This window comes from Megalopta genalis, chromosome 14 (genome assembly GCF_051020955.1).
Source record: "Megalopta genalis isolate 19385.01 chromosome 14, iyMegGena1_principal, whole genome shotgun sequence".
NCBI classification, from domain to species: Eukaryota; Metazoa; Arthropoda; class Insecta; order Hymenoptera; family Halictidae; genus Megalopta; species Megalopta genalis.
The window spans coordinates 7,313,345-7,334,093 of NC_135026.1; the positions used below are offsets into that span (position 1 = coordinate 7,313,345).

Genomic DNA, 20,749 nt, shown 5'->3' on the forward strand with positions numbered 1-20,749 from the left:
AAAAACTCACGTAAAATCGAGCGAACGATCGAAATCGATACTCGTTGATTGCCGAATTCGTTAACCCTTTTGCTAAACCCGGGCGGAGGACGCCGGGAAATAGAAAGCAAAGGGACGCGACACCGCTGCTACAATGTTGCAGGTTTGTTGTCTCGTGACTCTACTCTTTTCTCCTCTCCCCCCCCCCCCTCTCTCTCTCTCTCTCGGTTGATTCTATTCTCTCTCGCTCTCTCTCTCTCTCTCTCTCTCTCTCTCTCTCTCTCTCTCTCTCCCTCTCTCTCACGATGCGAGCGTCCATGCCGGAAATAAAAGTGCCGATGGGCACGCTGTAATTGTTAATAGTCACTTGTACGAGCGTTTCGAACCGCGGCGCCGGTCTAGATAGTTTAACACCTTGCGCTACGATTTCTTTCACGGCTACGCGGAATAACACTTCTTCGTTATTACCGGACCGCGGACGACGGGATAAACAAAACGCGGAACAGTGAAAAACAAAGGACAAATTTGAAAATACTGCAGCATCGCTTTCACTGTATTAACGTGTATCGGCGGATCATTTTTCACAGCTGTATTATCGACGATATTTATAACCCCGAGAGCTTTGTTCAGCAATTCTTTCAAAACTGATTTTTCAACGTATTTTTCTCGCAGGCTTATCAGCCTTTCCGTTGTTCCAATGCTGGAACTATGGTAACACGCAGCCACTGCATGTCAATGAATATTTTTATTTTGTATAAAGAGCTCATGAAACAGTTATTTAATGAAACATTTATTCGCAGTCCTAGATTTTAACAATGGAAGAATCAAATTTTGTTTTTCGACTTCGAAGAGACGAGTGATATTCATATTTTGTAGATTATGTGTGGGGTCATGAGTCCGACGTTTGTTATGGTGCTCTAGATTTCAAATGATATTTTATAGAGTGGTATCTGGAAGTCTGCAAGCTTTTCGTACTGCAGCTTACTGAATAATCAGATGTTGAATAAATGTAGAATGACTCTGTGCTAACATTCAATGAGCGTCACACTTTGTAGGTGCACATATCCAAAAGTTGGATAACTGCAGGTTGATTCACTAATAGTATCCAATGCGCATCGAACGTTGAGATAATATGGTCACCAGCAGCAAGCCTTAAATGCGGAAGCCAGTACGCGGAAAGCCTGAGACGTCGGATGACTCACCGCTAGTACCCGGCAAGCCTCAGACGTCGAATGGCTCACCACTAGTACCTGGATGTCACTGGTGACTCACCGCTAGTACCCAGTAAGCATGAGGCGTCCAGTGATGCTGATGACTCATCCGTAGTACCCGGAAAGCTTCAGACGTCGGATGACTCACCGCTAGTACCTGGATGTCACTGGTGACTCACCGCTAGTACCCAGTGAGCGTCAGGCATCCAGTGACGCTGGCGACTCATCCGTAGTACCCGGTAAGCCTCAGACGTCGGATGACTCACCGAGTCAACAATACGGAAGTTAGTTAAGGGTAATTAATAACAGTAATAATAATATATAACAACAACAACAACAACAACAACAACAACAATAATAATAATAATAATAATAATAATAATAATAATAATAATAATAATAATAATAATACGTTAAAAGTAGTTCCTAACTAAACGAAGCACGTCGCTCCGCGCGAAAAGTTTTGTAACGCACTGTACCCAAACAACCAAACGATACACAATTCAGAAGAACGCGAACCGCGATCGTTGCATTGCGTCTTTTTACACAAACGGCACCTTTTCTAACCTACACTTTACTTAAAAATTGAAACGCATCTCGTACGCTTCACAAAGCCGAGCGAAAGTCCCTCCACTCGCGGATATCTATGTCAGCCATAACTGCACAGAAATTCTCCTCCACTTGAAAACGAACAACGAACAACAGTAAAGTGGATCGTAATGAATTTGTTGTGTCGTAATGAGTTCGCCGGAGGGCAACGGTGAATCACAGTTGCGCGGCGCTTTCTTTGCATTCAGCGGCACGGCGGTGGGAGGGGTGGGGGTAAATGTTTAGCGTCTTGAATTTGTTGTTGGCGCAGGCCAATCTCCGTCGTCGCCGAGGTGCTTTTCGTTTACCTAGATCGGTGGCGGTGCACGCGGGACGAAACAATGGTCTCGAAACGGATCGACAGTGGAAGGGATACTTTCTATCGCGTCGGTGTACTGCCGTGGCGGAGTGGGGGTGATCGTGGGAGGGGAAGAGTGAGTCGTAAGGAAGCCGGTGTTAATCGTATAGACGCAGACGGAACAGGGTAAATGTGTTCCGTCGGAATTAAACAGATACCCGGAGCGGAGCCGCGTCGCCGAGCTGAGAACAGTTAAATTTGCAATTTGTTGACACAGGAGAGAGCCCAAATGGAACCGGGAATGTTCCCGGTTGATTTTCAGGAATTAATGACGTTAGCTTAGTCCAGTGCTCCGTGAATCGCATTGGCCTCCGTCGAATCGCTACTTACTGTTTTAATTCGGATTATAGGATGAGCCTTGGTTTCAGACAGCCGCGAAACTCTCTCTCTCCCCCCTCCCTCTCTTTCTCTCGCTCTCTGTCTCCGTCTACCTTGTCTATATCTCCTCCCGTTCAAATCCTCGCAAAGTACTTTTATTTCGCCGCGATGCGGCTGAAACATTAAGAGATGAAAACGTTGGCGCTCTCATCCGGCCGAAAGTTAGAGGAACCCGCCGCCGGAACGAATTTCGGGGATATTAACCCCGAAGGAGTTATTCCCATCTTCATCAATTACTCGGGCACCTCGGCCGGTACATCTCCTCCCCGGAATACGAAATTTCCCCGCTGAGACGTCTGCGCCACGAATTAGAGATCTTCCCGATCGGGGTCATTGATCGGCGAAATGAATAAACAAAGGGAGCTGCAGGGGGAGTGAGTCCCGTGGGGGGGGGGGGGGGGGGCAGACCAACTTCTCCAGCGAGGATAAGTTTCATTTTGTTTCGGGTGGCCAACAGACGTCGTCGTAAGTCAGATACAGTAATTTCTCCCGGAAATGCCTAATTTCGGGTTGCTCCGAATTTTCCTGTGCTAGTCCCACGCATATGTAATTCATTGCTACGTCGATGCCAAGGCTCGACGGAGTCGGTGAAGCGTGCGAGCGAGCGTAAACGTCGACAAATTCGGTTTTCATTTTTTTCAACTATGGCGCAGTCCAACTAAAAATCTTCAAAAAAATAGAGCACACTGCACGCGCTAGTATCTTGTCAGGGAATTAATTTAAAATTGGTATATTTTTTCGTTTTCGAGAAATCTTCGATTTTCCGATTTTCTTTTTCATTTTTTGCTTTTTCTAGCCACGGCTTGCAACCGAAAAATCTGAAAAAATTCTGTAATATGTGGCTCGATATCCGAAACAGGCGACATTTTTTTCAAAATTTTAAGAAAACACCGGAAGGTGAAAATTGTCGGAAAAACGCGCGGTTTTTATTTATCCTGTAACTACCCTCAGGGACAAGTTACAGGGTTGACATTTTCCACGGATGAGTTTTTCTTGGTCAGCTATCGAACGGTATAACAGTCACTGAAAAACCTCTAAGATCAATTTTGACCATCTTAATACGCTTAAGGCCCTTTTGCACATGGCTGACTAAAAGATCGCCTTCATCGATCATCGAAAAATTCAATTCCATTCCCGAATAAAAAATCGTCCTACCTCCGCTCGTACGGTAGTTTTCATCGCTACCAATCGTGTCTCGCGACGGTGTCGCCAGTGTTGCCGCGTCGTCGGCTGACGCGTGACGTCACCGTTGTTCACGCGACGAGGTAAGGAGTAGTGGAGTGGTATAGTGGGACTCGGCGGCTACCGTTCGCCGTGTCTTTGCCTCGTCACGTGATCCGAGCGCCGGTGACGTCACGTTTCAGCCGGCAGCCCAGCAACGCCGGGCGTCGCCGTAAGATCCGTCGCGGGACGAGCCGCGGGCAAACAATGCCACAAGCTCCTTGGCAAATGTAAGCAGGCAACAATTGTCGGACAGCGGCATTCGGGAGCCGGCGAGCGCGAGAACCAGCGGCGAAGTTTCAAATTGCGTTTCCTCGGCCGACTAAATATTCCACATTTTCATTTCTTGTTTGCCCGGCCGGAACCGCTGGTTTCCGGCGGTGGCGGTGGCGGCGGTCGCGCTATGAATTACACAGCGTGCCGGCGGACTTTAGAAAATTCCACGGATGTCAACGTGTACGCGGCGACGGTCGGCGTACCGTGGGGAATCGGCTGCGCGGAGCAAACAAAGAGGAGTTGTTAAACGCGCGGCCGAGAGATAGCAAGGCGATCTTCACGGGAAGCGCCGTCTCTCTCTCTCTCTCTCTCTCTCTCTCTTTCTCTTTCTCTCTGTCTCTTACACTCTCGCTCCGGCCAGACAGGCTCATTCGTTATTCATTCATCGAAATCACTCGCGGATTCGCCGGGACCCGGAGAGCTGTTACACGCGGAATCACCATAAAACCCGTGGAAATCCGCGACACGCGGAAGACACTGCACAATTCATACAGCGCCGCGGATAAAGCGGGCTGTAACGAGACCGAGCGGAACCGGCCTGGAAAACCGCCGCGAGAAGATTGCGTTTCCAAGCCGGGAAACCGATGGCCGGTTTCTTTTCCGCGTCGAAGGACAACGGCGATACTCCGCGGTATTAACCGTCCCCGGAAGGCGGTGAATATCTGCTGCCGAAGTCGCAGTTGAAAGTTATTGTAAATTATACTTCCACATAGTTTCGCGAAGTACATTGTAATATCTAGTCGAGGGGACAATTGGGTGCTCTTTGCATTGCTTGAGCACGATGAAATTATAAATGTATCGATCAAAATTATTTCGAAAATTTTGAAATTGTTTTCTAGGAGAACGACTCATTTTGGACATATGGTTGCTTTCCCAGATAGATCAGTGACGTCTTAAAGACATCCCGACACGGACGTCGTTCTGACGTTTCAAATACGTTCGGAACTGGACGTTGTTTAGACATCGCAAATAAGACGTACTAAGAAACGTTCCGAAGTGGACGTTCTTTATACATCACAAATAAGATGTTCCGAACTGAACGTCCTTAGACATCACAAATAAGACGTACTAAGAGACGTCCCGAAGTGGACGTTCTTTAGACATCATTAATAAGACGTTCCGAACTGAACGTCCTTAGACATCACAAATAAGACGTTTTAAGAGACATCCCGAACTGGACGTTCTTCAGACGTCACAAATAAGATGTCTTAAAGACCACTAGTTCAAGTCGTCAGATATTCTGACCTTGAATGGACCTCATTAAGACATCGGTGTGATCTGAATTGGGACTTTTGTTCTTCGTCGCGAGTACTATTGCAGATTGCTCAAAGACGTATTTATAGTGTCTTAAAGACGTCTGCTCATGTATATTGGTGACGTCTTAAAGGCGTCTGCTCATGTATATTGGGAACGTCTTAAAGGCGTCTGCTCATGTATATTGGGAACGTCTTCAAGAAGTCTTAGAAGAACGACAATTACAGTCGTCTTAAATGCGTGTAGTTCTGGACGTGTTCAAGGCGACTTATTTCCGATATCAGAACGACGTCCAGTTCGAGATGTATTTAAAATGTTAGGACGACGTCCAATTCGAAACGACGTTCGATGTCAACACGACGTTCAGTTCAAGATATCTTTAAGATGTCAGAACGACGTCCAGTTCAAGACGTTCTTAAGATGTTAGAACGACATTCAATTCATGACGTTCTTACGATGTCAGCACGTCCAATTCAAGATGTCCTTGAGATGTCTTAAAGAAGTAGCTTTCAGAGAACTTAAAGACGTCCATTTATGGATGCATTTGAAACTTCGGAATGACGTCCAGCTCAAGACGTCTTTAAGATGTCATAACGACATCCAGTCCGAGAAGTCCTCAAGATGTCATAATGACGTAACTTTCAGACGTTGTAACGACATTCAGTTCGGATCGTATTTAAGACGTCAGCACTACGTCCAATTCAAGATATCATAAGATGTCAGAACGACGTCCAGTTCGGGACGTCCTCAAGATGTCTTAAAAACGTAACTTTCAGACGTTGTAATGACGTTTAGCTCGGATCGTATTTAAGACGTCAGCACTATGCCCAGTTCAAGATATCATAAGATGTCAGAACGACATCCAGTTAGAGACGTCTATAAGATGTCAACACTACATCCAGTCTGCGACGTCCTTAAGACATCTCCAAGACGTAACTTTTATACATCGTAACAACCTCCTATATTCTTGTTATTCCTATTAATTCTTGACATCCTTCTTGACATTCCTGTTAATTCTTAAGACATTTTATTTCAGACATCTCGAAGCAGACGTTTCAAAGAACCAGTTTTAAATTAATTCCAACCGACGTTCCGCACAGGACGTCTTAAAGACAAATGACATAGATCCGATTAAAATCTCGCTAAAACATCCAAGAAAAATCGCACATCAAATATTTGTATGTCATCCTAAAGAGGAAGCTTCAATCTCCAACCCTATAATAAATTTAGCCTCGAGACAAATTCGCCAATGTGTTTCAGGACGTTCGAGATTCTGGATTCGCTGATTCGTCGGACTCCGCAACGAAGTTTTGTGCCGCCGCGTTGCCGGAAACTTTGCAATTTTGGGGCCGATGAGACCGGAGCGTTGGGCGAGCGAAACCGATGAAATTTTCAGGAAGCGGCGTCGGACACGCCGAGCTGCGAAATTTTCATGTCGCTCGAATATTTATCATCCGGCGGCCGCGACGACGCGAGACGTCCGCCTTGTTATCATTCTTTCAAGATCCCCAGCGCCTCTGCTCCCACTCCTCTTTCTCTCTGCCCTCTCTCTCTCTCTCTCTTTCCCTTTCCCTCTCTCTCTGCCCACCCTTTCTCTTGCCGCGACCGAACAGGAATATAGATGGCGCTTTGATTTATTCGAATCTTCGCCGGAGCTCGCTTTAAATACAACGACGAGTGCCTGTTCAAACTATCTCGCTGGAAATGTACTGCAGCGACGTCAATCTGAAAGTGGTCCGTCGACGAGCACCGTCGTTTAAATTGAATAAACGGCGAACACCCTTTAAGACGGAACGACGTTCTTCAAATTGGACCGAGTTACTCGAATACTTTCCGAGCATAACCTTGACATAACCAGTTTATCAGATGAAGCCTAAACAATTTTCTTCTTCAAAAATTGTAATTACTTGGCATGTTAAAAAAAAATAATAATAAAAAATCACGTTCTCGAACTCTCTTCTATCCGAATCTAAAACGAACATTTAAACGACGTTCGAGATACCGTCTGACTAGCTAAGTTCATCCAGCATTCGAAAACAAATCCGATTTGCGATCGCGCTGGAATATCGTTCATAATCTCACTGATTGAAATTAACGCGATGTCCTTCGCAATTGTTTAAACTTTCGTACGAGATCAGTCCCGTGTCGAACGCTTATGAACATTTCCTTGCAACATTTGCTTAAACGTCGTTTACACCGTTGCAAATATTCCAGATTTGTACATGTATTGAATAAGTTCCTAGGAGATAATTAAACAATGAAAATATATTTGTTAGTAGATGCGAAGTATTGAGTTTCGTCGGCAGAACAATTGAACGTTATCTAAAATATTTATCCGATATTTCAAGGCCATTCAAATATACAGGATGTTCCAGAAATGACTCGTAATCTAAAAATGGGGCTTCCTAAGGTCATTTGAAGCAACCTTTTCCTTAGCGAAAATGCAATCCGCGACTTCGCTTGCGAGTTATTAACGAAGAAACGCGAGCCAATCGGAGAGCGAATGCGGTTGGCGCTCCGACACAGCGGCAGTGGTCGCGTGGGCGGGGCGTCCGCCACGCGCGATCTCTCATTGGTCACTGTTTTTCGTTAATAACTCGTAAACGAAGCCGCGGATTGCATTTTCCCGGAGGAAAAAGTTACTTGGAATGACCTCGGGAATTCCCCATTTCCCGGAAATACCATAATTTCGGGACACCTTGTATACTTCCGCGACGCGCGCGGAAACTTCGTACAAACGAATTTCGGCCGGGGGTTGTCAGCCGGCGGTCGGATTGTCGCGTAAAAATGCGAGGGGTTATTTTTCGCGGGAATAAATTCACAGGGCGGCGTGGTATTTTCCTCGCGCGGCGTCCCGGGAATTGAAGAATCCGCGAAAGTCCCGGGGAAACTGTATCCGCGCGAACTTTCCGCCGACAGGTTCGCCGCCGCGCGAGACAAACGCAATTTGAGAATTTCCGCGAGGATTATAAACAGCACGCACACGCGCACGCACACAGAGCTCTCGGCGCGGATGCGAGAGCAGGTGCGCGCGGTCCCGGAACCATCCACGCGCCGACACCAAGCCCGATAAGAACCGGGGCGGCGGCGGGAAGGTGGGGAAAGTGGGAGGGAGAAGTTTCGGGAGCCGCGGAATCTTCGGGAGCCGCGGTCGCGGAAGCGTCTAATATTGTATTCATGAAGTGACGAGCGGTTCGAAGCGTTCTGAATAAATAAATAAATAAGCGAACACGGGGGCGGGGTCGCGCTCGAAAGTCTGCCCGCGAATATTTTCCGAAAAATTCCCGTCTCGGTACCCTGCGAATTTCTGTTTGACACCGAGAGATCTGTATACACGTAGATATTTTCTCGCGGCGATACGCCTGCCGTCGTGAACGGAGCAACGAATTTCTTGGGTGCCGCCCGTTTACGATGGGAACGCCGGCAAATTGATACCGGAGCGAGTGATGCGATCAATCGAACACCTTTCTTCGTGTGGATTCTCTGCTGTTTTATTGCGATTTTATTCGTGCGACGATGCGTGTAATATATCCTAATGGACACGACGAAATGATACGGTAACGAAGAATGTTTAACAAATCGACAAGGTTTGTGTTTATTGTTAATTTATAATTGTTTTAATATTGGCGAACTGTTATTGTATATTGTTCAAATTATATACAACGTGTCCCACAATTATGTTAACATTCGGTAAAAGGTGATTCCTGAGGTCATTTGAAGCAACTTTTTCCTCAGCGAAAATGCAATCCGCGGCTTCGTTAACGAGTTATTAACGAAAAACACTGACCAATCGAAGAGCGAGCGCGGCCGGCGCTCCGCCCTCGCGGCCAATGCCGCGGCGCGTCGGTCATCTGACGCAGCGGCAGTGGTCGCTCATTGGTCAGTCGCCCCTTTCCGAGCGTTAACATCATTATGAGGCGCCCTGTGCAGATAATAATTAATAAATAATATTGCAGAGAGAGAGAGAGGCAAGTTTCATGCTAGTTTAAAAACTTTGGAGTTCAAGGTTATTTGAAGGTCACTCTAATTTTTAGCGGAGAGATTCTCCCGCGAATTTAGGTAACGGAAATCATTTTTCGTTTGCCGCAGGCGCCGATGTGCGACTAAATAACCTTGACATAACCTAACTTCTCTGCTTGAGAAGGTCCTAAAAATAAGCGTCCTTCTTGCAACGGCCAATATGGTCCGCCATTTTCTACCTTTTAGTGGAACAAAAAATTGATTCGAGTACCCAGAGACACGTATAAAAAAACCCTCCGAACTTCGTTGTTATTGCTTCACAAGTATTTACAAAAAGTATTCCTATAAAAAAAGCTTTGCCTTTCGACCACTGAAATAGCCGCCTTAATTAGATCGAATAGTCGAGGCTCGACGGTACTTTCAATTTGTTGCAGGCACTGCAGATTAATTTATAGGCCACGCGAACGTCGGGCTAGGGTTTTTTTATATAGAAAATGAAGGATCGGGAGAGGTGGAAGGGGAAACAATGATGGGTAGCCGGATAGAGTGGGAGCGGCCAGGGTGAAGAGGGGTGACCAACGGCGGAGGTTGACAACTTCGAGAGCTCTTTCAATTTATCTCATCCCCTGAAGCGTCCTCTTCCTCCCCCTTTTGCTGCCGCGCATTTCTATTCTTCCTGGCGTTCTCCTCTTTGTCTTTGTATAGCCGCCCTCCGCCACGGCGCACTCCCCCCCACTTCTCTTCGCTGCGACCTTACGACGATATTTATTAAGGCAGCATCGCGACGCGCGAAAGAAGAAGCTGCTGTGCTGCCGCGGCACATTTACGCTCGCCTCTATATCGGATCAGCTCATAAATCCTCGCGAGCTTTCTTCGTCAACGGCGAAGAATCTCTAGAAAGCAACCCATGGTGGCCGCACCTGCTCGTTCGATGCATATTGATAAAGGGAACGTCGCGGAACGCGATTTGTCAAACCGCCGTTACGGTCCAGCCATATTTCGCGGCGTTTCCATCGCGGAACCGCGGATGCTTTTAGCGATCGACGAACCTGGGCGGCTCTGGATCTACCTGAAGAGCTTAGCGAAGAGACGAATTGGAAGGTTGTTGGAAACGATTAGGTACGGTCATGAGAAAAATGGAGGATGACTTAGACTCCAGCATACAGACACTAGATCGTAGAGGGGGATGTCTTGGATCAAGTTTGTGATTTTTTTGCTGGAAGACAACGGAAGATTTTGCCACGGGATAATTTTTAACGTTTCTGTCAATGCTTCGAGAGTAGACACAAATTTTTGTAGAAGGTATAAGGTGGAATTGAAGTTGTTGGAAGCGATCAAGTGTATTCGTGGGGGAACTGCGAGTTAGCCTAGAGGGCGATACGATTCTCCAAGTTCGCGATTTTTCTGCTGCAAGACCATGAAAGATTTTGCCACGGGACAAATTTTAACGTTTCTGTCAATGCCTCAACAATGTCCACGAATTTTTGCAGGCAGAGGAAATCAAATTTGGGATTGTTAAAAACAAACATGTACATTCGTGGGGAAATATAGGTTAAGCTAACGATTGATATCTGAGCTTGACTTTGTGATTTTTTTACTGCAAAACTACAAAAGATTTTCCCATCGAACTTCCGTAGTAGTTTTCGCTTATCTTTGAACTTCGCTTATCTTATATTTCATAAATTTTTACATCAAGAAAGAATTAGAACTGCAATTTTTAAGAACGATTGAATAAATTCCTGGAAAAATCGTAAGTCAGCCTAACGAGCTATACCGTAGACCGACTTTGTCATTTTTTTACGGTAAAATTACAGAAGATTTTCCCCTCGCATCTCCTCAGTCGATTTCGTCCACCTTCCAACTACATCCACAAATTTTTATATAACGAACAGATCAGAATTACAATTTTTAGAAAAGACTAAATAAATTCCTGGAAAAAGAAACGTAAGTTAGCCTACAGATGACGAGCAAAAGAAAACTGGCATCTAATTAGCTACCGTGCGCGTTATTGTCGAAACATTATAACGTGCGCGTGTAATTATTAATACCTTGGCTCGGTCGGGCCGGGCCGGGTCGGCGTTTCGCTCGGCTAAATTGTTCGTTCCGTAATTCTGTTACCGTTATCATTATTGTTATCGCTCTCATAATTATTGTTATTGTTATTGAGATTATTTCGCGGGGATGGGGGACGTAGGGGGGACGGGTGGGGAGGGGATGGTCTCGCTGCGTGTAATAACTGCTGGGCGAGCCGACCCGGCCGATATAATTACACGATTTCGCGACCGCAAACCGTGGCAATAATTGCTGCCGCGGCATCGACAGCACGCGGTGTGTCGCGCCGAATAATTGACGCGCCGCGCCTCATCCCTTCCGCCATCGTCCCTTAACAATCGTTTCGCCGGAACAAAAAAACGTCCGTCCGCATTTGCCATGAAAACCTTCCTAGCACGCGTTCCGACACAACAATTTCATAATAAATTTCGGGCAGCGCGGGGCCACCGATACTTCAAAGCGGGCTCATAAAATGTTAAAGTAATTAATGGAGTTCCGAACGTTCGATTAATTGAAATGGATGCGGCCGGGGGACATTCTGGCTGGTTCAAAGGCCGGCCCGAATGTCTACTTATTTTAATCGCATTGCCAGTCGAAGCCTGGTTCTTCTATTTCGATCCGCGCTATGAACAAATATTTAGTTTAATTAGTACAATTATTTAAATACTTGGTTTATGACGAGTCGATAAAATCGTTAGATGTTTCATCGAGGTTTGTAGAAAGGCTGACTCAGAAAATGGTCAGAAAGTGACCGAGAAACTGTGTTTAGATATATTGTTAAATAAAATTGTAAACTATTGTAAACATGTTCAGCCATGTCGGTGAGAAGAATATCAGCCGACCGAGTATCGATAGAAATTCTGCGAAACGGTTATATCCATCACGGTAAATTGGTTTTCACTGGTTACGAGTAGGAAAGACGACCATTGGCCAGAAATGGCTCGTCGAATGTTCTAATTTTAATGTCAATTTGAAAGCCAATTATGGTTCGATTTAATTCGCCGAATATTATGCACCACGCTAATTATTTCGCCACGAGGATCATTATGCGAAATAAAAATCGTTTTCGTCGATAGCAAGAGACAGGAGTCGGTAGGAGAATGTAATCAATTCCTACATTATCGATTTGGTATTTTTGAAGTTTTTCTTTAACTTTCAATATGCTCGTAATCTAATCTAAGTTTCATAAGGTCCCATTAATTCTTGTCAGAAGGAAATAGATAATGCCCTTTTCACTGCTTAAAATTGTAAAAAACTTAATCAAGACGGTATTAATGAATATTATTTTCTAATCTTCCTAAAATAACCTTAAGTCAGATCTAAAAGACAAATATAATATAGTCTAGGCTATGTTCCATTGATTCTTGTCAGTAAAAATTCGACCAAATTCTTTTCATTACTTAGAATAATAAGAAATTTTATTATTGCAGTATTTCCTATTAATAAATATAATTCCCTAATTCGTAACTGACCCAGTCCTAACCCAGAACTAATAAACAATATAAATATAGGTTATTTGTGGATATTATTATTCCAGTATTTTCTATTAATAAATATAATTCCCTAATCCTGAAGTGACACAATCTTAATATACATTGTAAGCATGGATTATGTATGAATTTTATTCTTACAGTATTTCCTATTAATAAATATAATTCCCTGTCCCAGATCTAACCCAGTCCTAACATATACCTACTAAACATTCTAAACATAGATTATGTGTAGATTTGATTATTTCAGTATTTCCTATTAATAAACATAATTCCTTAACCTAGAAGTGACTCAGTCCTATTACACGTTGCAAACATAGGTTATGTGTGGCTTTTATTATTACAGTATTTCCCATTAATAAATATAATCCCGTGTCCCAATTTTATTACAGTATTACCTATTGATAAACATAACCAATGCAGATCAAATAAACATTATAAACATAGCTTACGCGTGGAGCAGATCTGTCGAGTTTCGTGAATACCTCGGATCCTACAGTCACGTGGGTCGCAATACATAAACAAAAATCTCCATCGATCCACTCGGATTCCCGTGCAATTATATTTCTATGGATGAAGGCAGGAGCATCTTCGTCGTTCCCACAGCGGACAATGAGTAGATTAACCGACAGCAACTTGATGAAACGCGGCCCGTTGAATAGCGAGCGGACCGCTCGGCGAAGACATTCAAACGAGTTTCCCGATGAGAGACATTGTTGCCGGATCAGTTAACGCCGGCGAATGCTCGGCGAGCGTGAACGGCCGAGTGTATCGGCGTGGTTTCAGCGCGGCCGGAAGGAGAACCGCCGCGACAACGGGCCACGGCCGGAGGGCCGGGAACGGAGCCGCGGCTCAAGAACGGAAAGAATAAGGGGACAAATAAAGGAGAGCTCGCTGGCTGCTCGGGTTTTATTGTAAATAAGTCCAAAGAAACGCGCGGAGCCTCCCCCCCCCCCCCACCCTGCCTCCGCGAAGACACCGGTTGTTTAATATCGCGGAACGATCTTCCGGCCGCGATTCCTCTCGCGGAATTTAAAGCTCCGCAAAACGGCGTCCCTCGAAACGTCGAGAAAAGGACACCCGTAACTCATAAACGCTCCTCCAATATTTTACTGCCGTCCGGCCGCGCGCCGCGGGGAGGGGGAGAGTAAAAACAACCAGACGGGATACTTTACTACGCGGCGGTAGCTGTTCGCCGAGGTATTTAAACTTCTCGTAAATGTTTGCCAGCGAAATATATGCGACGACTGCGGGAACTACTTTGGCCAATCTGTTTGCCGCCACGTGGAAAGTGTGATTCTTCCCGGCTTTTTACCACGGTGGTGGTAATAGTCACAGCTATTTTTTAAGGATTTTCTTTCGAAAATTTCATACCGATTCCGTTCGTCGACGGCGGTTCTAGCGGCGCATATGTTGCTCTAAGTAGGTTATAGGTTAGGTCTTGAATGTTTTGGTATTTTAGGAAGTTTTATTTGTACAGTGTCCTTTGTTTAAAATTGCGATGTATTAACCGAGAGCTAAGCCAAATACATCTCAGGCCTGATGAACGTTATAAGTATAGGTTATGTCTGGCTTTGGTTCTATCAAATCTTGGCAGTAGGAAATGGAAAAAATTGTTGCCAGTTTTATAGATTGGTAAGAAATGTTATTCCTTACTAATAACTGTTATTTATTAAACCAGAACTAATCCATGCCTAACCCAAACTCGATAAACATTATAAGTATAGGTTATGTCTGGCTTTGGTCCTATTAAACCCTGTCACTAAGAGACGGATTAAATATTTTCTAATGACCTGAAATACTAGAAAAGTTTATTAACACAGAATTTCCTGTTGATAAATCTAATCTATTAACTCAGAACTGAGCCAGACTTAAGTCAGATCCAAATCAGGCCTAATAAACACAGCAACTATAGGTCAGGTTATATTAGAATTTTGTTTCTGTACCGATCCTAACGCAGAGTAAACGCGAAACTAATTCCAACGTGAAATCACAGTCAAAATAGAAACAAATATTGACAACATATGTGAAGGTCATCGAAATGAAGTTTGAAGGTCATCAGACCCTTTTTGTAAATAATTGTCGCCTAAATGCAAAGCCATTAACCGAATAAATCAATAAAGATTTAAGCCTGATTGTGTACGTAAACAAAACTGCTACATTATCGAAACGTTTATGCGACTCTGCTCAGTTCGGATAATGGAGGTCCTACAGTATTTCGTATTCCTATAAAAGTCCCCGATGTTATCTCCGTCGAAAGTTCCGTAACTTTGTTCGAAAAATGGCATGGCCCCAGCTGGCTTCACTTTCCCCTTCGCAGGGAAGCACGTCGTAGCGTCTTCCCCGAGATCGGCCCGCCGAAAATACATCGGGATGCCGGGAGCAGCTTCGGATTACCGTTAACGAAACAATACAAGGGGCCGTGACCAGAGCGGGCGGCCTCCCTTTGTCCGAATCCTGAAAAGCTCGGCCCGGCCCCGCGGTGCGCAGCGCTCGTCCGTTGACTAGTTTGTAATAAAATACCGTCGGAGCCCTCCGAGGGATTATATTGCCCTTCGGGGAGCCCTCGAACCGGCCGGGATGGATCCGGATTCCTCCGAGGATTGGAAGAATGTTCCCCGGACTTCGCGTCGGCTTCGAGAGCTTCCAGGTATTCCAGTCCGGGTCCGCCGGCCCCGGCTAATTAACTACGAATTAATCGGTCGGTCGCGAAGTCTTTGGCTCCCGAGAACCCTCCGAAGGATCTCCCGACACCGGCGGGAGTTAGCAAGCTGCCGATGCAAACCGTTTGAAACGCGATACTTTCCTCGAACGCTCTATTTTTCAAGCTGTTAACCAAAGGTACCTGGCGTTCCATCAGTATACAGGGTGTTTTAGGGATTAGTTTTGATCGGAGCAGTTATTTTCTGTGTGTCGAAAACGTTGGTTAAACACTCTGTTGTAATTTATTATTATTTATATTGTAAATAAGTTGTAAATTATTATTATTATTCGCTACGAACGGCGGCTGGAGTCACGTGGCGTCTGACGATTGCTGGATACTGCCGATGAGTCATCAGCAGTTACTATAGTCACTCAACGCTTGATGCTTGCTGAGTATTAGCGATGAGTCACCAGCGGCGAGTCACTAGCGGTGAGTCACCAGCGACGAATCTCCAGCGGCGAGTTCCCAGCGGTGAGTCATCGGCGTGACTGTGAGTATGGTTACGCAACGTCTGGTGCTTGCTGAGTACTACCGATGAGTCATCAACAGTGACCACAGCTAGTCAACGACTGCTCAGCACGAGCGGTGAGTCACCAGCGACGACTATAGTGCCCGGCGCTTGAAGCTTGCCGAATACTACCAGTGAGTCATCAACGACGATTATAGTCACCCAACTGGCGTTTGTACTAGCACTATCGGTAAAATTGCTTCGTAGCGCAATACTTTATTCGCCAGCAGAGTTATCGTAGGTAAAAGATTATTACTTTAACGCTGAAGTTCTAAATCATGAACATAAACAGTAATACAGAACAATTTCTTAATGTCTTCCGCTTTGTTTTTAAATCTGATGTAGTTTAATAGTGTACAAAGAAAAAATGTTTATTACTGTTTTACCAAAGTGACGCTACCATTTTTACACGTAATCAAGCAGATTTACTGTAGCGTCGGTCTCAAGAATTAGCGTTCGATTAAATTCCCGAGGCGTTCCGTTGCACAAGCATTCGGATTTATAAGCAGTGGCCAAGGCCTGTTAAATTTTCGGGTCAGGTTATGTTTGCCATTGACGAAGGGGCGCGTGTTTGCCTTCCGCCCTGTTTACCGGCGTCGTTTCGGGTTCGAAAGCGTTCAAAAGGTCTCAGTTTCTTCTCCCCGTAGTCCGCCCTCGCCCTTCCCCCCGGAAAACCTTTCAGGATCCTTTCATGCAAACGTTTCGGAACGCTTTGGCTTCTTTCCTCGGGCTTCGAATCCTTTGATAGGGGATGTGACTTTAGATAATGAGCGCTGATACGCCCTGCCCCTCCCACCCTCTCTCTCTCACCCTCCCATCTGGCTCTCTCTCTCTCTCTTCCCCCCTCTCGCACTCTCTTGGAACCGTGCCGGCCTTTGCACGGACCATCCCACTTATCTAATTAGATCTTTGAACGCGAATCGAATCTTCTTCTCGCGAAAACGACACCGACAATCTCGGAGATCGCCCGACGCCATAACACCAGACCAATCGGAGCCTGATCTGTCGTGTTGCTACCGTCTCGCAGGACAGGAATCAAGTATTACAAGACATGAACAATTCGCGAAATTTGAACCTCTGTAGCTGTGTTAGAACTGTGTTAGGACTATCTTGGGACTATGATAAAACTGGGTTAGGGCTAGGTTATGTCTGCAAGTAGATTTACATGAGGACTATCTTAGATATGGATTGGGCCTAAAACAAATGTAGCTCTGGAGTAGAACTATATTAGTACTAATTTGGGTCCGCGATAGAATTAGGTTAGGACTTATATTAGGACTAGCTTAAATCTGAATTGGGTCCAAAACAAATATAGCTCTGGGGTAGAACTATATTAGGACTAATTTGGGTCTGCAATTGAACTAGGTTAGGTCTCGGACAAATTTATATTGGGACTAGCTTAGATCTATTCAAAACAAATATAGCTCTAGGCAAAGACTGTATTACCACTAATTAGCCATAGAACTAGGTTAAGGCTAAGTTAGGTTTAGGGTAGATTTATATAACCCCGCATCTAAAGCAGGGTCCCGCTAGATCGCCTTACTGACGAGTCCTTTAGCGGGACCCGGACGAAACGCTCCCTGTCCCTATCCTGTCCTAGACTCAATTTCCCATCCAAGCAAGCCCCCACCTGCAAATATGCGAGGCCGGGGAGTCTGGAAACCAGAACCGGGATAAGGAGCGCAGCCAAAGCAACATAGTCGGACGCCAGGAGGACGTGTAGGTGCATCGGATCGGACGATGTAGTTAGAGTCCATCCTTACCAGGACCGGGACAAGGAGCGCAGCCAAAGCAACATAGTCGGACGACAGGAGGACGTGTAGTTAGAGTCCATCCTTACTAGTAAAACCACACCGTCAATCTGTCCATCTGTCGCCCGAGTTGCTCGCATCAGCAGCAACAAGGAACGTCAACAAAAGATCGATGGACAAAAGTGGCTTAAGTTGCCTTTAATAAAAGGTACCTTAAATCGTAAAAGTCAATAGCAAATATCAACAGTCAATTACTCTCTATAGTCAATTGAAACTGTTGAGATTGCAATAGAAATAGGGTATTACTAAGCAACTGCACCTACGGCTCGATAGGTACGAGTTACTGCTCGCGGCGGCCTTCGTGAGTAGTGATTCGGTGTGTCGAGCGATAACGCACCTCGAGTGCTTCCCATTTAAAATAGTCAATAGTCAAGCGAGTAGAGTGCTCGACTATAAATCAAGAGACCCTGGGTTTGAATCCCCGTGGTGTAATTATTTAGCCATAGAACTAGGTTAAGGCTGGGTTAGGTTTTGGGTAGATTTATATAACCTCGCGTCTAAAGCAGGGTCCCGCTAGATCGCCTTACTGACTAGTCCTCTAGCGGGACCCGGACGAAACGCTCCCACTCCCTATCCTGTCCTAGACTCAATTTCTCATCCAAGGAGCCCCCACCTGTAAATATGCGGGGCCCGGGAGTCAGGAAACCAGGACCGGGACAAGGTGCGCAGCCAAAGCAATATAGTTGGACGCCAAGAGGACGTGTAGGTGCATCGGATCGGACGATGTAGTTAGAGTCCATCGTTACCAGGACCGGGACAAGGAGCGAAGCCAAAGCAACATAGTCGGACGACAGGAGGACGTGTAGTTAGAGTTCCATCCTTACTAGTAAAACCACACCGTCAATCTGTCCATCTGTCGCCCGAGTTGCTCGCATCAGCAGCAACAAGGAACGTCAATAACAGATCGATGGACAAAAGTGGCTTAAGTTGCCTTTAATAAAAGGTACCTTAAATCGTAAAAGTCAATAGCAAATATCAACAGTCAATTACTCTCTATAGTCAATTGAAACTGTTGAGATTGCAACAGAAATAGGGTATTACTAAGCAACTGCACCTACGGCTCGATAGGTACGAGTTACTGCTCGCGGCGGCCTTCGTGAGTAGTGATTCGGTGTGTCGAGCGATAACGCACCTCGAGTGCTTCCCATTTAAAATAGTCAATAGTCAAGCGAGTAGAGTGCTCGACTATAAATCAAGAGATCCTGGGTTTGAATCCCCGTGGTGTAATTATTTAGCCATAGAACTAGGTTAAGGCTGGGTTAGGTTTTGGGTAGATTTATATAACCTCGCGTCTAAAGCAGGGTCCCGCTAGATCGCCTTACTGACTAGTCCTCTAGCGGGACCCGGACGAAACGCTCCCACTCCCTATCCTGTCCTAGACTCAATTTCTCATCCAAGGAGCCCCCACCTGTAAATATGCGGGGCCCGGGAGTCAGGAAACCAGGACCGGGACAAGGTGCGCAGCCAAAGCAATATAGTTGGACGCCAAGAGGACGTGTAGGTGCATCGGATCGGACGATGTAGTTAGAGTCCATCGTTACCAGGACCGGGACAAGGAGCGAAGCCAAAGCAACATAGTCGGACGACAGCAGGACGTGTAGTTAGAGTTCCATCCTTACTAGTAAAACCACACCGTCAATCTGTCCATCTGTCGCCCGAGTTGCTCGCATCAGCAGCAACAAGGAACGTCAATAACAGATCGATGGACAAAAGTGGCTTAAGTTGCCTTTAATAAAAGGTACCTTAAATCGTAAAAGTCAATAGCAAATATCAACAGTCAATTACTCTCTATAGTCAATTGAAACTGTTGAGATTGCAACAGAAATAGGGTATTACTAAGCAACTGCACCTACGGCTCGATAGGTACGAGTTACTGCTCGCGGCGGCCTTCGTGAGTAGTGATTCGGTGTGTCGAGCGATAACGCACCTCGAGTGCTTCCCATTTAAAATAGTCAATAGTCAAGCGAGTAGAGTGCTCGACTATAAATCAAGAGATCCTGGGTTTGAATCCCCGTGGTGTAATTATTTAGCCATAGAACTAGGTTAAGGCTGGGTTAGGTTTTGGGTAGATTTATATAACCTCGCGTCTAAAGCAGGGTCCCGCTAGATCGCCTTACTGTCGAGTCCTTTAGCGGGACCCGGACGAAACGCTCCCTGTCCCTATCCTGTCCTAGACTCAATTTCCCATCCAAGCAAGCCCCCACCTGCAAATATGCGAGGCCGGGGAGTCTGGAAACCAGAACCGGGATAAAGAGCGCAGCCAAAGCAACATAGTCGGACGCCAGGAGGACGTGTAGGTGCATCGGATCGGACGATGTAGTTAGAGTCCATCCTTACCAGGACCGGGACAAGGAGCGAAGCCAAAGCAACATAGTCGGACGCCAGGAGGACGTGTAGGTGCATCGGATCGGACGATGTAGTTAGAGTCCATCCTTACCAGGACCGGGACAAGGAGCGCAGCCAAATCAACATAGTCGGACGCCAAGAGGACGTGTAGGTGCATCGGATCGGACGATGTAGTTAGAGTCCATCCTTACCAGGACCGGGACAAGGAGCGCAGCCAAAGCAACATAGTCGGACGACAGGAGGACGTGTAGTTAGAGTCCATCCTTACTAGTAAAACCACACCGTCAATCTGTCCATCTGTCGCCCGAGTTGCTCGCATCAGCAGCAACAAGGAACGTCAACAAAAGATCGATGGACAAAAGTGGCTTAAGTTGCCTTTAATAAAAGGTACCTTAAATCGTAAAAGTCAATAGCAAATATCAACAGTCAATTACTCTCTATAGTCAATTGAAACTGTTGAGATTGCAATAGAAATAGGGTATTACTAAGCAACTGCACCTACGGCTCGATAGGTACGAGTTACTGCTCGCGGCGGCCTTCGTGAGTAGTGATTCGGTGTGTCGAGCGATAACGCACCTCGAGTGCTTCCCATTTAAAATAGTCAATAGTCAAG

At 45.7% G+C, this 20,749-nt stretch overlaps 1 protein-coding gene and 1 long non-coding RNA gene across 2 annotated transcripts in view; one reads left to right on the forward strand and one right to left on the reverse strand.

The window, feature by feature from the left end:
• Positions 1 to 20,749, reverse strand: part of LOC117225809 (uncharacterized) — a 692,652-nt gene that overhangs the window by 198,758 nt on the left and 473,145 nt on the right. The window lies entirely within an intron of this gene.
• Positions 898 to 7,551, forward strand: LOC143260547 (uncharacterized). Its single transcript, XR_013034825.1, has 2 exons — positions 898 to 1,429; positions 6,526 to 7,551. It is a non-coding gene; the product is annotated as an uncharacterized LOC143260547 (long non-coding RNA).